The 10781-nt window shown below is 47.2% G+C and overlaps 1 protein-coding gene across 1 annotated transcript in view; it reads right to left on the bottom strand.

Annotated features, from left to right (window-relative positions):
* Nucleotides 1–5316: 5316 nt before the first annotated feature.
* The window catches only part of MAJIN (membrane anchored junction protein), a 38875-nt gene continuing 33410 nt past the window's right edge, over nt 5317–10781 (bottom strand). Inside the window, exon 9 of the mRNA XM_074987892.1 lies at nt 5317–6557. The gene's annotated coding sequence lies outside the window, so the exon portion shown is untranslated. The remainder of the gene's footprint in view (nt 6558–10781) is intronic.

The raw sequence follows: 10781 nt of genomic DNA, 5'->3' as shown, positions 1-10781 counted from the left end.
TGACCCTAAATCACGCTAGTTACTGTAAAGCACAGGGGGCTGTATTTAAAACCAGCCCAAGAGCATACTCGTACCTCACTGTATTATAAAGTTTTATTGGTTTTGCCCAGTAAGAGGCATACTGTCCTGTAAGAGGCACAGAACCTATATTTAAAGTATAGTTTTTGGGGCTCAAGCTCCACTGTATCTCTGGAACTACCATGAGGTGGTTCCACAATTAACATCTGCTCCCCCCAATCGAAAGGGAGGTTGAGCGTTTATATAACGGGTGAGGATCTCGTGGTTCTCCCCACCTGCCTGCTTGGGAGTAGCGCCCCATAGCGGGTAATATACTACTGTCGATCCAGTATCTCTGTAATCAGAGGACTATAAGATCTTGTATATTAACGATCTTCCCTTTACAGCACCCATCGAAGAAGACATGAACTCCCTGGGATGTACTGTAAGTAAAGGGTCAAGTTGAGGTTGCTGCCGTTGCAGATAATACATATCGTTCAAGGGCTTTAGTGTTAAATACTAAAACCCTGTGCAAAAGAACTAGTAGTGAGTGGGGATATATTAGACTGGTATTGTAGGATAGTTTAGTTTTCTTTCACCCTTTGTTTGTGTTTACCCTTAATAAACTTTTACCTTGTGTCTCCAACCCAAAAAGGGCCTCAGTCGTTCTTTCAGGGTTCAGACTACTTACTGCACCAATACCACAGTTCCTTTACCACAACCCTGTTCAGCCCTATTGTGATTGGTCACCACATACACCGCACTGCGTTGCGGGGTAAAACCCAGCAGGACACTTTGCCGCCACCTTTTGTGTGACTAATTGGGTGTCTCGGAGCAGAGAGAATTGAAACCTTGGCATTTTTGCTCAATTGATTGTCGTGCCTCAGCTTCCCTAGTCGCACGCAATCACTCTGCTTTGCGATAGGTCAGATTGGCAGAGACCCTATGGGGGTTTCGCTTTGTTCTAAAGTAGAGAGACTGAGTCACTTTCGGGTTTAAATTTGCATAACTGTTAGATTTTTCTGCAACATGGAGACTTTCAATCATGACTTGAGGACTTCAGTAACTTAGCCAGAAGTTAGGGCTCTATTACAGGAGTGGGTGGACAAGGTTCTCTCGCCTCAAATGTGGAGGAGGTCAAACTAGATTGTAATTATGGTACCTTCTGGCCCGAAAATTTATGAGAATAAGGATATAGGTCAGTGATGAGAGCACTTGGCATGAGGCCAGATTTACAAAAATACCTCACCTGCTCTGGCACTGTAAATTCCCACTAGTCATCAATGACATCTAAGTAGATTTTAAAAATGTGGCTTTAAGGAATCAAAGTAATTTGGCACTTTTGAAATCTGTGCTTCTACTGTGACCCTCTTGCACAGCTCAGTGTAAATTCACTCGATGATTCCTGCTTCAAGCCTAATAACTTCTGAAGAAGCATAAATGTGTCCAGTTCACCACTGCCACATAAAGGCTATGACACTAGAAAAGTAATGTTTTCTATCTATCATGCAGATGCTTAAGAAATTATACAAGATGTGACAAAGGGAAAAAAATCCCATCGAAAATGTTTTACTCATCTCTATTCTCTATAATTCTATGAAGCATGGAATAGAAATTTATCTAATACAGGTTGAACCTCACTCATCTGGAACCCTCAAGACCTAACTGGTGCCAGATGAGAGAATTCACCGGACGACAGGAGGTCAGTATTTTCTAGCACATTACAAACACTTTCACTGCTTACTGGGCTCTTAGAAGACATTTGGGGCTAGTCATTTATTCATATATTTATTTAAAGCAAAAATAATTAACAGTGTACATATAGCATATTTTTAAAGTCATAAACAGCTTAAGTAATTTCATTTACTAACTGTGACACAAACAATTTTAAAAGCTGGAGTTGGGAAACCTTCTGTAGTTGAAGCTACAAGTCCATCTTTCCAGAAGCTCAAGAAGTCAGCCACTTCCACCAAAAATATGCTGTAGTGAAGGAAAGAGTGTGCTGAAGGGGAAAAAAGAGACAATGAATTTTAAATACTTGTCTGCAAAGTGTCAGATCACCAGTGTGATCTTTCTCAGGAGACAAATCTCGTTATGCTCTTTGTTATGAATTTAAGAATTGCTAGACTGGATCAGACTCATAGTCCATCTAAACAGCTGTGGCCAAGACCAGATGCTTCAGAGAAAGATGCAAGGAACCCACAGTGGACTGATGGTGCATAATCAGTCCCAAAAAGACCTCATTCTAATTTCTAACTATCCGAGATTATTGCATGTGTGAAGTGTTTTTTTTTATCCTTTCCAAAATAAATGCTTGTTATTTTACAGTATGAGTCTCTGAACTGAAATGGCTTGGCCTTCTAACACGTCTGCAAATGCTGTAAAGAGTCTCTGAGGCTGTATCTACACGTGCGCCTCCAATGAGCAGCCTGAAAGATGCTAATAAGGTGCGGATGTAAATTTCCCATGCCTCATTAGCATATGACCACGTGATTCAGAGTCCAAAAGAAGCTCTTCCGAACTCCAAACAGCCAAATCATGTGGCCATATGCTAATGAGGCACAGGAAATTTACACCTGTGCCTCATTAGCATCTTCCAGGCTGCTCATTACCATGCCCCTTCCAGAGGAAAGGGCATGTGTAGATGCAGCCTGAGGGACCCTAAATGATCCAGTCCTATGTAAATAGAACAAAAGTGTTCTAAGGACACCTAAAATATGTAACTCTGATTAGAATGCCATTTAAGAAAGAAAACTTGGACGTGGATTATTTGATTAAAACAAAAATTAGTGGCTACCCTAGGAAAGCACTGGGGATAGGCCCTAATGGTATCACTACAGAATATCACATAACGGCCTGTCATGACTGTAGAATTTTTCTCTCTCATGTATACCCATCCTTCTTGGGGTCAGATCACTCTTCCTGATGGCACTGGGGAATTAGTATGTCCATTAACCATTCTACTTTGTGGCTGCACAGTTGCCTAGATATCCGTTCAAGTCTCCAAAAAAAAGGAATTGGCACAGGAATTGGCACTAGTCAGTTGGTAGCCCCAGATTCCTAGCTGAGATGCACTGCTAAATCCAGCACTCTGACTGAGCATGGACAAAGCACTTCCACAGTCTATGGCCTCCACCTCCTCACTGGAGCAAATAGGAATACTTAAACAATCTATGGCTCTCATTCTCCTGGCGGAGGCAAACAACAAGTAAACAGTCTAACTACATCTACACTAGAGCTCTCTTTCGAAAGGTAAACATTTGAATAATCCCATTCAAAAGACTGTCTTTCGAAAAAGCACATCCACACACAAAAAGCCGACTGAGCCTGTGATCTACTTTTTTGAAAGACTGGTCAGCTCTTTCAAAATGGAGGGGCCACACAGCCATTGGCATTCTTCCGAAAGCTGAGTGGGGAATGCCACAGACAGGGTCGCATGGCTCACAAGCCTTTCTGGGGCTCACTGCCAGCTGCTCCCTTGAAGGTCCCCTCCTACACTCCCCCAGCCTGCATTTGCTCAGGCTTGCAGAGCCGTCACAAGCCCCGCAAAGCCTCTGCAAGGACTGTACAGTGCTTGGAAGTCTGTCCATGATGGACCCCCAGCAGCAGCTCCTTCTGTTGGAGGTGGACATCCTCCATGCCCTGGTTGACCACCTGTCCATGGTGGTCGCTGCCGCCCTGCAACTCCTCCTGGGGTCAATCCGCTACACTGGGAGCCTGGAGTGTTCAATCCAGGATCGTGCTGGCATTCCCAGCTGAGCACTCACGAGCCACTGAAGCAACTGCAACTGGTGGGAGTGGCTGGTGCTGGGGGGACTTTGACAATGCTTGATGGTTACAGAATTTCAGAATGAGCAAGCAAGCTCTGCCACTGGCTCCTCCTCACCTTGGCTCACCAGGACATCCACATGAGGCCTGCCCTCCCCCTTGAAAAACAGGTAGTAATCACCATCTGGAAGCTGGCTGCCATGGACAGCTACCGGTCCATGGGTTACCAGTTTGTAGTGGGTAAGGCCACCATGGGGGCTACTGTCATGGAGATCAGGAATGCTTGGGTCACGCAGTCACCACAAGAGTGGAGTTGGAGCCCAGACAAGAGGGAACCTTGGCAGAAGGCTGACCTTGTGTTCCCCCTCCTGCCTCTGGTAGGAGGTAGGGCTGGGAGGGGTGGTCTGGTGGCACTGGGCTCTGCAGGTGGGTGGGTGGGCAGGAGATGTGGTGGCCTGCTTGGGAGGGTGTGTAGTGTGGAGGATATGGGTGGGAGCTGGGACCGGGGCTGGGGCCAGGAGGAGGCAGGGGCATATGGGATGGGAACGCCCCCTGAAGCCCTCATGAGACTGCATGCTCTTCCTCCCATGCAGGCCATGCGTGCCATCAATGCAATGCTGCTGAACAGGGACATCCACATGGGTGATGTAGATGCAGTCATGGGATTCAGTGCTTGGCTTCCCAAACTGCTCTGGTGCCTTGGATGGGATACACATTCCCACCTGTTTCCTGGAACACAGCGCCAAAACATGTATCAATAGAAAAGCCTACCACTTGGTAGTGCTCCAGGCGCTGGTGGACAGCAAGGGCTGCTTCATGAACATTTATGTGGGCTGGGCAGGATGGACACATGACACCCGTGTGTTTCACGATTCTGGGCTCTGCCACCGCATGGAGGCTGGGACATTTGTCCCGTCAGATCAGGGTCAGGAATGTTACCACGCCCTTCTGTATGGTGGCGGATGCTGCCCACCCTCTGCTGCCCTGGCTGATGTGGCCCTACACAGCCACCTGACCCCTTCCAGGAGGCATTTAACACTCGCCTCAATTGGGCTTTAAGTGTGGTGGAACAGGCCTTTGGGCACCTAAAGGGCTGATGGCTGTGCCTCCTCACGTGCCTGAAGGTGGGGCTACAGAATGTCCCCCAGGTGGTGGGTGCCTGCTGCATCCTCCACAACACTGTGGAGGGTAAGGGTGAGGTGTTCTCCCCACCGTGGGCGGCAGTGTACAGTCCTGGCTTCAAACAGCCAGTCCCTGCCCCAAGCCAACAGGACGGGGTCTGCATTCAGGGTGCTCTTCAGGAGATCTTTGTCCATGAGCCTCAGTGACCCTCACCCACAGTCAACCCATGCAGACCCCCTGTACGTACAACCCTCACTATCCCCGCACTATGACCCCACCACACACGCACATACACCTCACCAAACCATTCCCCCTACCAACATTATGGGACAATAGGATGATTAAAAAATATCAATTTATGTTTGAATAAAAACTGATTGAAAAAAACCTATTTGATTTAAAATTATAAAAACAGTCTGTATAAAAAAGCAAAGGAAAAACTATATACAAGGTTGTCCTGTGTAGTGGGAGCTGGTGGAAAAGGGGGTGGACCTCAAACCAGACTGGAGAGTGGGGAACCAAAACCTGGCAGGGGAGACTTCACTGGTAGTGGGGAGGGGAAGACCTCAACTGGCACAGGGGGAATTTGCGACTTTGAGCAGGAGGGAGAAAGAGGAAATATTATTGGGGGGATAGAGGGGACCTTAACCAGGAGGTGGGAGGGAGTGGATGGGCAAGAGCCCCATTGACCTTGTGTTATCCTCCCACCTCTGGTAGGAGGTAGGGCTGGGAGGGGTGGTCTGAAGGCACTGGGCTCTGCAGGTGGGTGGATGGGTGGGAGACATGGTGGCCTGCTTGGGAGGGTGTGTAGTGTGGAGCGCATGAGTGGGAGCAGGTGCAGCAGGGGGGCAGGATATTCTGAGAAGACCTGTGTGTTCCCTCAGGACCTCAGGTGCCCCACCAGATCCCTGAGGTACCCCACCAGGTCTGCCCATGCCGCCTTCTGACAGGTGTACTGGCCACAGTCCATTTGGAGGCACTGCTCAGCAACCTCCGTGAGCCAATGAGTGCCTCTGTGGTGGCAGCCCGCAGTCTCGACCTCCAACTGTGAGCCCTTCTTCTTGGGGCTGGGGGTGGTGACCACTACCCCTCCTCCTGGATGTGGAGTACCACAGTGCTGGGGGTCTCATGGCCCTCTTCCGGTGGGTCTGCAAGGATGGATAGAAAGACAGTGAGTCCCTTGTTGGTGGCATGAGGGCCATGCCCCACGCTCCCCTGAGGGCACCAGCCCTTCTCCAGCACCAGTGTCCTTGGTGTATGTGTGCCATTCCAGTTCATCGTCCAGCCCCACACTCACCTCCCTGAGTATGCAGCTTGTGGCGCTGTCCCAAGAGGACCTGTGTTGTGTCCTGCACAGGTGCATTGGGTGTGTGGGTGACTTGCAGTGCTTACAGTGCCACTACCCAATGCACTCATGTGTGTGCCCCATCAGGTACTTACCAGAGGGACCCTCCCCATTGTCTGCTGATGCCTGGCTGGCTGGCACTCAGATGGAGGATCAGGACGGAATGTCAGTTACGAGATCCCCCCTCGTCACTGGAGATGTTGGTTGCCGGTTCCATCCGAGGCACTGTCAGGTGGCTGTCTAGCCTGGATGCCTCTGCTTTAGCAGGGTGCAGCTTGTGCACTGTTGTGCAGAGGAAGGCTGTTGTGGGAGCCTTCCCTAAGCCCTAGGAGGGAGTGGAGCTCTCTATAATAGGGACCTGCCCCGGATTGGCTGGCAGCATCCCGGGCCTTGGTATATCCCTGCTTTAACTCTTTTACTTTACTATGCACATGGTCACGGATGCGGGCAGGGTGGCCTCTGCTGGCAAGTTCTTTTGAGAGACAGGCGAATTTAAATGAATTTGCTGCTTGTCCCCCACCTCTTTCAAGAAGGTGCCCTTTTCTTCAGCAGCTGCCCTGAGTCCTGCAAACCCTGAAGCGGGTTGAGGGGGAGCGGAGGACCTTGGCCACCTGTTGAGTCTGGCTGCTGCTGGTTTTTTTTGTTTTTTTTTTGAGGGGTGGGAGGGAGGGCTGTCCATGGCGTGTGCTGCTGGAGCTCATGCTTCAGCTGCTGCAAGAATGCTCTCAGCTTCCTGCAAAGGACTTTCTGGGACTGTGGGACTTTTAACATGGCCAGATGCACACATCATAAAGGCCCCACTGCTGCAGGGTAGCGTGTTTCTGCGGTCCTCTATGGCCATCACCTTGGAAGACTCCTTTTTAGAAAGAGCGGAATGTGGAGCATCCACACACATTCTCTTTCAAAACAGTATTTTGAAATGGGACATTCTTCCTAATACAGGAATGGAAGAGCAAATTCAAAAGCTGCCCCACGTTCCTCTGATTTTCTTTCGTCTGAGTGCATACTGCGTGTACATGCTCTGCATGCTCTTTCAAAAGAGAGCCACATTTTTTGAATTTAAATCTAGTGTAGATGTATCTTCTACGTCACCAACCTGGCCTAAAGATTAATAGGTTGCCATCCCCATGCATGGGGGCAGGATTAGGCAGTAAGGGGACTTGGGCCCACTCTGCTTCACTGGGTCTCAGCCCAGGGACCTATAAGAGGCAGGTGATCCCATCACTGGATTGACAAGGAAACACATGGTCACTGCCTCATACCTCAGCAACATAACCAGACCACATTATGTTTCCCTGGGCTACTTTCTACTGGTTCCTCCTTTTGTTGTTCTGCCACCACTAGGACTTGACTCTTAATCTCACAGTTAGGTGGCTGTTCCTCCTCCCTCTCTCTCTGAGGTCTTCTGTCTCCTGAGCAGAGAATTGCTTTTTCTCCCCACTATCAGTTGCAGGCCCCACTGAGGGATGTCTGCTTCCTTCCCTGGTCTAGCTACAAAGGAGCTGTAAGGCCTTATTCTAACAGTTCCTATCTCATTCCTGCACTTCCTGCAATAGGTTTGGGGTGGGATTAGTGATGTCCACAGGGAGGTATTAACCCCCTTTTACTACAGGGACGTCATTCTGATTCGCTACAAGTGTAACTGTCACTAAAAATGCCATCTTTATTGATAAAATGTAACGGAGAAAATTACCAAGGACTCAAATGTGTCTGATTAAGTGCTCTAGGATAATGCTCAAGTCCTGGGGAAGAGGAGGCTTCCTAACTGGAAGAAAAACCTGTGAATTTACTCTTCAGGAACCTAGCCATAGTCTGGCTGGAAAAAATTGGGAAGTCCTGGATGGGAGAGTGCTTTCACAATGTGAATGCTAAATGCACTTGAATAGAGCTAATAAACATTCCTGACTTTTTTAAGATCAGAAAGTAATTGAGAATAACGGAAATTTGAGTGCTCATATGAGACAAGTGACATTCTACTTCATACTCTGAATCCTTTCTACTTTGACTTGGAGGGTGAGATTCAAGGTTGTTGTGCGGGGAGGGAGGTTGTGATACTGCCACCTTTACTTATACACTGCTTTCAGAGCTGGGTGGATCGAGCATGTCAGATGCTGGTCTGCTCTGAAGGCAATGACACAGCCAGCAGCAGTACAGAAGTAAAGGGGGCAATCCCGTAATATGACATTTGTATTTCTGAACTGCTGCTGGCAGTGGTTCTGTCCTCATAGCGGGCTCTCAGTCAGCAGCCACAGAGTTTCCTGCAATTGGGGGTGGGAGGGGATTCCTGGAGGTGAGTCATACCTGGATGGGAATCAGTCTCTGCAAGAGAACAAGTCCCTTTCCTGGCCAGCCCAGCCAGCACCAGCAGCTGGAGCCAAGTTTACAATAGGAGCGCCTTGGTGAGGGCAACCCCAGCCTGCCCCCCAGTGTACCAACACTTGGAAATTATAAGTAGCAAACAAAGGCACTGAATCCCCCTCAAATCCAGAATAGGAGGGCATCCCTCTCTTTTCTATAGGATTAAAAAATAATTGAAATAAAAATTCTGTTCTCTGTACTGTAATGGAATTTACACTGTTGCCCTGAGAGTGAGCAGATTCCTTCTCTTAAACTGATAGTGTCTCATGAGGGGATTCCTAAATAGAGATGGAGAAGGGAATGCAGAATAGGAATCACACTGAGTTGCAGTGAGTACCATAATCCACTGACACAAATATTATGAGATTCTGTATTTTCCAAAAGAAATAAAACGAGTCCCCTGCCAGCATGGTGGGATGAAGGGAAAAGATCTTGTGGACTGACTGAAGAATGACTGTTGATCATCATGTCAAACCAATTGTTTCAAATGTCACAACATGAGAGACAGGTGGTGGTACAGTGTCCTGCCAATCATCAAGAGTGAAGCGTGTCTTGCTCTCACCTTCAGAGCAAAACGGATTATTACATTTGAGGTCAGGAAGTAATTTTCTGCCATGTTAGATTGGCAGAGATTTTGGAGGATTTTCTCCTGTCTCTGCTTCATGAATTGCTTGCTGAGAGCATCTGAGCGTATCTCACATGATCAGTTCCCTGCCATCCCTGGGGACTTGGACATTAGTGGTACATTGGCCTTGCCTGTTTTCTGCCTGTGATACAGTTTAGTCTCCTGAGGACTAAAACACTAAAATGTTTGGGCTTAACAAAGGAGTACTTGTGTGAAAATTCGTTACCTGTGATATACAAGTCAGATTAGATGATCAGATAGTCCTGTCTGGCCTTAAACTCTATGAAATTATAAGGCCATGAACACACATTATAACCAAAGGACATGGGAACCAAGGTGGAACATGCATATCCCTGTAAGTCTTAGAGGTATGCGGTGTAAAGAAAGCCTCTGACTTCCATCTGACTCATGAGACTCATATGAGTAGAAGCTCAGGGACTAAACAGAGAATCCATGCTTCATATTTTCAGAATCAGATTACCAAAACCAGCATGCTTTATTCAAAGGAGTAGCTACTCTAATTTGGGTCCCAGAAGTACACAGAATAAGCCTTATCTGTTGCTCAGTATGGGCCAAGTAGTTTTGTAGCAGTGGTAGTTGGTGCCATCATCAAGATATTCAGCACCACAGAGAGTGATGGAAACTCTGGCTCCACTGTGATTTTGAGGTCTCTTGGTAAAACATATGACTTATGTACTTAGAAGATGGGGTTCATGATCTGGTTGCTAACCCAGTACTCACCAAGTCACTTCTGGACTTGGACAGCGCTGCTTAAGAGGGCTCTTGCTTGCTTGGGTCTGATGAAGGGTTCATAGCTTTAATTTAACAGAAATAATTTGAGGTGAACTTCACCCAACAAAGAGAAAAGTAGCACTTTAAAGACTAGCAAAATAGTTTATTAGGTGAGCTTTTGTGGGACAGACCCACTTCTTCAGACCATAGCCAGACCAGAACAGACTCAATATTACTAGCACGGCTTACTCTCTGTTACTATCCAACGAAGAGAGCATTTATTGGAAATGTACCCATCGCCAAGACAGAAAGGGAATCACTTGTGACTATCACAGAATGGTGTGGACTCTTCACAGGAGGGGCAGTTCTTAAACCTGAAATACTTAGGTTCAGTCATGACTAATTCCTGGTATCAGCTAAATATTTCTCCTCAGGAGAAAATCAAATCACAATTATGCCTGACAATAGGTAAAATGCTATATTTATTAAGAAATAATAGTAGCACTATTTCCAAATATGTACAATAAAAAGTCTAGTGAGTATGCTGAAATGCAGACAGTGCTGCAGTTTCTATCCCACTGCCCACGCAATAAGGAACTGAGTGGTGGTTTGGCCTGCTCTGCAATTTATACTCTCAACAGGGGGCACAAGAACATTCAGGGTTTATGTAAGGCCTCAATGAACACTGGTGGCCAAAAGATTCCAATTTCTGGCATATATGTGCCAAGAGTAGAATAAATGTGGATAATCATTCAGAGAAGAAATGTTTCCATTTCCTTTTAGAACTTGAGTATTCATTCATAGAATACTATAACTGGAAGTGATCTCAAGAGG

The sequence above is a fragment of the Carettochelys insculpta genome, chromosome 2 (genome assembly GCF_033958435.1).
Source record: "Carettochelys insculpta isolate YL-2023 chromosome 2, ASM3395843v1, whole genome shotgun sequence".
In the NCBI taxonomy this organism is placed as follows: domain Eukaryota; kingdom Metazoa; phylum Chordata; order Testudines; family Carettochelyidae; genus Carettochelys; species Carettochelys insculpta.
Note: the sequence above shows the minus strand (reverse complement) of the source record. Positions and strands in the feature narration are given on the sequence as shown.